The 6,166-nt window shown below is 43.4% G+C and overlaps 1 pseudogene; it reads right to left on the bottom strand.

Annotated features, from left to right (window-relative positions):
- Nucleotides 1–1,729: 1,729 nt before the first annotated feature.
- Nucleotides 1,730–1,848, bottom strand: LOC126178796 (5S ribosomal RNA; annotated as a pseudogene).
- Between the last annotated feature and the right edge of the window lie 4,318 nt (nt 1,849–6,166).

Below are 6,166 nucleotides of genomic sequence, written 5' to 3'. Positions count from 1 at the left end.
GAAGTAGTTTCTGAAAGTATTTGTATGGAGTTTAGCCATATATGGAAGTGAAACATGGACAATAAATAGTTTAGACAAGAAGAGAATAGAACCTTTCGAAATGTGGTGCTACAGAAGAATGCTGAAGATTACATGGGCAGATCACATAACTAATGAGGAGGTACTGAATAAGATTGGGGAGAAGAGGAGTTTGTGGCACAACTTGAAGAAGGGATCGGTTGGTAGGACATGTTCTGAGGCATCAAGGGATCACCAACTTAGTATTGGAGGGCAGAGTGGATTGTAAAAATCGTAGTGGGAGACCACGAGAAGAATACACTAAGCAGATTCAGAAGGATGTAGGCTTCAGCACGTACTGGGAGATGAAGAAGCTGGCACAGGTTAGAGTAGCATGGAGAGCTGCATCAAACCAGTCTCGGGACTGAAAACCAAAACAACAACAATGTAGATAGAGGGGTACAAATTGACACACATGCTTGAAATGACATAGGGTTTTATTAGAACTAAAAAAATACAAAAGTTCAAAAAATGTCCGACAGATGGCGCTTCATCTGATCAGAATAGCAATAATTAGCATAACAAAGTAAGACAAAGCAAAAATGATGTTCTTCACAGGAAATGCTCAATATGTCCACTATCAGTCCTCAACAATAGCTGTAGTCGAGGAATAATGATGAGAACATCACTGTAAAGCATGTCCAGAGTTATGGTGAGGCATTGGCGTCGGATGTTGTGTTGCAGCATCCCTAGAGATGTCGGTCGATCACGATACACTTGCGACTTCAGGTAACCCCGAAGCCAACAGTCGCACGGACTGAGGTCTGGGGACCTGGAAGGCGAAGCATGAGGAAAGTGGTGGCTGAGCACAAGATTGTCACCAAACGACGCGTGCAAGAGATTTGTCGCACATTTTGTTAACTCTTTTTTTTTGTTCTAATAAAACCCCATGTCATTCCAAGCATGTGTGTCAATTTTTACCTCTCTATCTACATTAATCCGTGGTTTATTAAGTTTTCAAATTTATACTGACTTTTTGATCACCCAGTACATTGGTATGCAGTTCGATACAAGCTTCTCGGGAAGTGATTTCTTCCTGTTCGTCGATGAGATAAGTGCAGTTTCGACATTTATTACTAGTTTTTTTTTTAACAGACGATAAAAATACACAACGCAGGATTGCACCAGTGGCGTAAATTTGGGGGGGGGGGAGTTATTTTAATATTGCACGTTGACAATCCGTCCGTCTTCATCTTGGAACAGTTCCTCGTATATTTGTGGATTTGTTTGTCCTCTCCACGAGTCAATCAACAGAATACGTTGATTCCCTTGCACGCAGAGCTTCATCACATCAGTTAAATATTTTTTGTAGAAGTTTGTTTTCAGTTTACCGGATTTTGAAGAAGGAGCACAAAAATATTTGCTGAGACGCGGAACAGAACCCTCGACCCTCTTATTACGAATCCGTTCTCATACTACTTTTTTCTTATCTTGTTTTAGTTCGTTGCATCTGCTCGGGGCGGACGTCGCCAGACACCCGTTTCAGTTCGTCGGCGATCCTTTAACTCAGTTTTTTTATTACAGAGGGCAGCTAACCCTCTGACCGAAAACGCTTTTTTTTTTTAAATCCGTTAAAGTCCGTTTGTTGATCCTCCCACTCAGTTTTTTTATTACATAGGCCAACCAGCTCTCTGGCCAAACACGCTGAACTACGGTGCCGGCAATGAAGGGGAGCCAACAGCACTCGGTGCTCCCAGGCGGTCACCCATCCAAGTACTCACCGGGCCCAATGTTGCTTAACTTCGGTGATCAGACGAGAACCGGGGTATTCAACATGGTATCGCCCACTGAGCCAGACACAACTTCATGAACAGATTGTTACAGCGACAATTGATAATGCCTACATGGTGACAGAAACGTATCAAGATTCCTTTTGTTTCCTAAACGCTTGGCGATCTGAAGTTCCCACTTGGGTCCCTTTCATGTCTCACCGCGATGTCTCACCACATGTACCTTGAATTTGGACGAATTCGGTGATGACGAGTAGGCGTCCTCCCCTTGTGAGATGTCAAAAACCGTCAAATATTATGGCCAATCAATGGAACAAACTATTCTGCCAGAGTTACAGTTACTCATGATAGTACCGAAACAAAACATAATAGAACGTTGGCTTCAATACTAAGTTCTGTACTCAAAAGTTTCTTCATCAAAGAAAGTCACAGTTTATTTTTCCTACGTTCGGCCTTCCCCCCCTCACGTTCCCAAGTTAGTTTCGACTTCGCTGCGCAAATTTCGCTGGGAGGACCTTCAACATCCTACATACTGTCCCGATATCTCCCCATGCTGTTTCCACTATTTTGGAGCCTCGAGGAAAAACTTTCGCGGCCGTAGATTCACTTTGGACGAAGAGGTGCCCTGGTTACAATCACGGCTCAATGTGTCACTGCAAACATTTTCTCATGAAGGCGTTGACCGTCTTGTCTCACAGTGGGATAAATATATTAATAGTTATGGGGATTAATTTTGAAATAATAAACAGTGTATCTATTTTTTCTTCTGTCTCGTTTTCATTTGACTGCTCCCAATGAATAAAACCAATGTAAAACGTGCAAATAGATGAAATAATTCTATATCGTTTGACTACATGATCTGAGTGCAAGAAAAAACCCTCATTTATTTGTTTATTTCTTCATTTTAGTTAGTTTCAAAGACAGAGTGTAACACCATAACTCTAGTGCTCTACTGATTTGTTTTGCTTTTGTTTCATTTAATGTTACATCGTTGAGCTTCTGTAAATATGTTTGATTGAATCGATAACACAAAATTGTATACTCCTTTTCTTTGTAAAAACTTTGGATGTCATGATTTGATTCTGTGTAATGTAGTGTATCTGTCATTTAAATTCTTTGTCGCATTTGGAGGGAACAAAACTTACTATATGTAATTGTAATTTCTGTGTGAATAATTTTTTGTAGAAATGTCAATATGTGCAAATGTTCTATTTTATTTAATGTGCTTGGTTACTGTTATATAAACTGCTGATCCTCACTTAGGGTTCTTAGTTATTCTGTATGTAAAAGTTGTTGTGGTTCCCCTCGGGAACGGAACTGTGTAGCGCGCGCAAATTGTGGTTGGCCTAAGTAGAAAAGGTGGAATTGAGAGTCAGTCGGGGACGAGCTACCAAACTGTGCACTGCAATGTAAATGTTACATATTGTGCTGGATCCGAGAGAGTCTTTCTGCTACTTTCCAATGCCTCGGACGGATGGATAAATAGCTGGAACGATTCTGGAATTGGTATCCATCATCGCCACCAAGAAGGGGACAGAGTCCAGCAATTCTGCCTGCAAATCCACCTACCAACATGCAGTTTCCACCACATTACGCAATCACTGTAACGGAATGCTATAATAATGTACAGTGAAGGATCAGCTAATTAGATGTGTTAGTGTGCTCAAATATAAGGTAACTTATAATTGAATTCGTGTACCTACCTCGATTTTTCCCTATCACAATACATTTCAGGCTCCTCTCCATTCAAACTATGATTACCGAGTGTCCTAGTTTGTGGAAAAAATGAAGGCCTCAGAACATTAAATAACGTTGTTTGAACTTTGGTAAGAAGGGAGTATTTAGATTTAACGTGGATTTAATGAAATAGTGAGCGGTAGTAAAGGTAGTCGTGTGAAAGCCTCCCAGGGATGGAAACAGTCTAATTTAAAGTTTTGTGGAGTTTCAAAGTCTCCTACACTCCTGGAAATGGAAAAAAGAACACATTGACACCGGTGTGTCAGACCCACCATACTTGCTCTGGACACTGCGAGAGGGCTGTACAAGCAATGATCACACGCACGGCACAGCGGACACACCAGGAACCGCGGTGTTGGCCGTCGAATGGCGCTAGCTGCGCAGCATTTGTGCACCGCCGCCGTCAGTGTCAGCCAGTTTTCCGTGGCATACGGAGCTCCATGGCAGTCTTTAACACTGGTAGCATGCCGCGACAGCGTGGACGTGAACCGTATGTGCAGTTGACGGACTTTGAGCGAGGGCGTATAGTGGGCATGCGGGAGGCCGGGTGGACGTACCACCGAATTGCTCAACACGTGGGGCGTGAGGTCTCCACAGTACATCGATGTTGTCGCCAGTGGTCGGCGGAAGGTGCACGTGCCCGTCGACCTGGGACCGGACCGCAGCGACGCACGGATGCACGCCAAGACCGTAGGATCCTACGCAGTGCCGTAGGGGACCGCACCGCCACTTCCCAGCAAATTAGGGACACTGTTGCTCCTGGGGTATCGGCGAGGACCATTCGCAACCGTCTCCATGAAGCTGGGCTACGGTCCCGCACACCGTTAGGCCGTCTTCCGCTCACGCCCCAACATCGTGCAGCCCGCCTCCAGTGGTGTCGCGACAGGCGTGAATGGAGGGACGAATGGAGACGTGTCGTCTTCAGCGATGAGAGTCGCTTCTGCCTTGGTGCCAATGATGGTCGTATGCGTGTTTGGCGCCGTGCAGGTGAGCGCCACAATCAGGATTGCATACGACCGAGGCACACAGGGCCAACACCCGGCATCATGGTGTGGGGAGCGATCTCCTACACTGGCCGTACACCACTGGTGATCGTCGAGGGGACACTGAATAGTGCACGGTACATCCAAACCGTCATCGAACCCATCGTTCTACCATTCCTAGACCGGCAAGGGAACTTGCTGTTCCAACAGGACAATGCACGTCCGCATGTATCCCGTGCCACCCAACGTGCTCTAGAAGGTGTAAGTCAACTACCCTGGCCAGCAAGATCTCCGGATCTGTCCCCCATTGAGCATGTTTGGGACTGGATGAAGCGTCGTCTCACGCGGTCTGCACGTCCAGCACGAACGCTGGTCCAACTGAGGCGCCAGGTGGAAATGGCATGGCAAGCCGTTCCACAGGACTACATCCAGCATCTCTACGATCGTCTCCATGGGAGAATTGCAGCCTGCATTGCTGCGAAAGGTGGATATACACTGTACTAGTGCCGACATTGTGCATGCTCTGTTGCCTGTGTCTATGTGCCTGTGGTTCTGTCAGTGTGATCATGTGATGTATCTGACCCCAGGAATGTGTCAATAAAGTTTCCCCTTCCTGGGACAATGAATTCACGGTGTTCTTATTTCAATTTCCAGGAGTGTATTTAATCATTTACTTGCAAGTAGAAAACTGTGGTTATAAAGACAATTTGTAGTTTTTTTATAAATTAAAGTCCTTAAAATTGAGGCTTATTAAGTTTTTCTTAGTTAATGATCATAGCGCTACCTGTAGTAAATTTTAAAATGTGAGTCAGTTTCTTGCAATTTTGTCAACATTGTGTGTCATTGTAGTAAAAGTGGAAAACTGCAATAGTAGAAAATTATATGTTCATGATTGCTAAGTGTTTGTCTCTCTTGTGTATTGGAAATGCTTATTAATAGTATAACAGGATCCACAGTCTGTCTATTGTGCTAATGCTAGGTAACAAGTAACAGGAAAACCATAATTTCTTTATTCAAAAGATAGTGAGAAGCAACCTGTTAGTGGATTCCAGTTAACTCTCATTTTAAATACTAAAGTATTTAACTAAGAGAGACTTAACCTATGTCCAATTTATGATCCTGCAGTGTATGTTAATAGTAATGTTATACAGACCATTCAGTTTGAACAAGCCCTGAAAGTAATACTGTTTTTCGGTATCTGTTATATTTTTGCCAATAGTTTGTGCTACTCTAGCTGTTAGCTTCAATCTTACCGTAAACATATATATGTTTCAGAGTTCATTGCACTCGCATGTGGTCAAGTCTAGGTTGTGTTTGTCCGCTAAAGTTACTCATACCTACTTTCTTAAACGAGAATGTTAATCTTCCTCTTGCCTAATTAGGCTGGAGACCGTTTTCCTTATTCTTTAAACAGTATAGCAAGTCAAAAATATTGTTTGTTACTGTTTAAATGTTTACGTAATTCTGACTCTCACTTCCGATAAGCCGCTTCCATTAGATACAATACGGTCAACATAACAAAATTCCTCTCAGAGGGTAACACTGCTCTGTTGCTTTATACCATAATTACTCTAACAAAATAATTCTGTTTTGGAAACTGCCTCCAGCTTCGAGGTTATGGTATAGCAGTAGCGGACAGAAGTGTTATAAGAGCATCAC

Source organism: Schistocerca cancellata, chromosome 3 (assembly GCF_023864275.1).
Source record: "Schistocerca cancellata isolate TAMUIC-IGC-003103 chromosome 3, iqSchCanc2.1, whole genome shotgun sequence".
Lineage (NCBI taxonomy): Eukaryota > Metazoa > Arthropoda > Insecta > Orthoptera > Acrididae > Schistocerca > Schistocerca cancellata.
The sequence above is the reverse complement of the archived record's forward strand: the minus strand, read 5'-3'. Positions and strand labels throughout refer to the sequence as shown.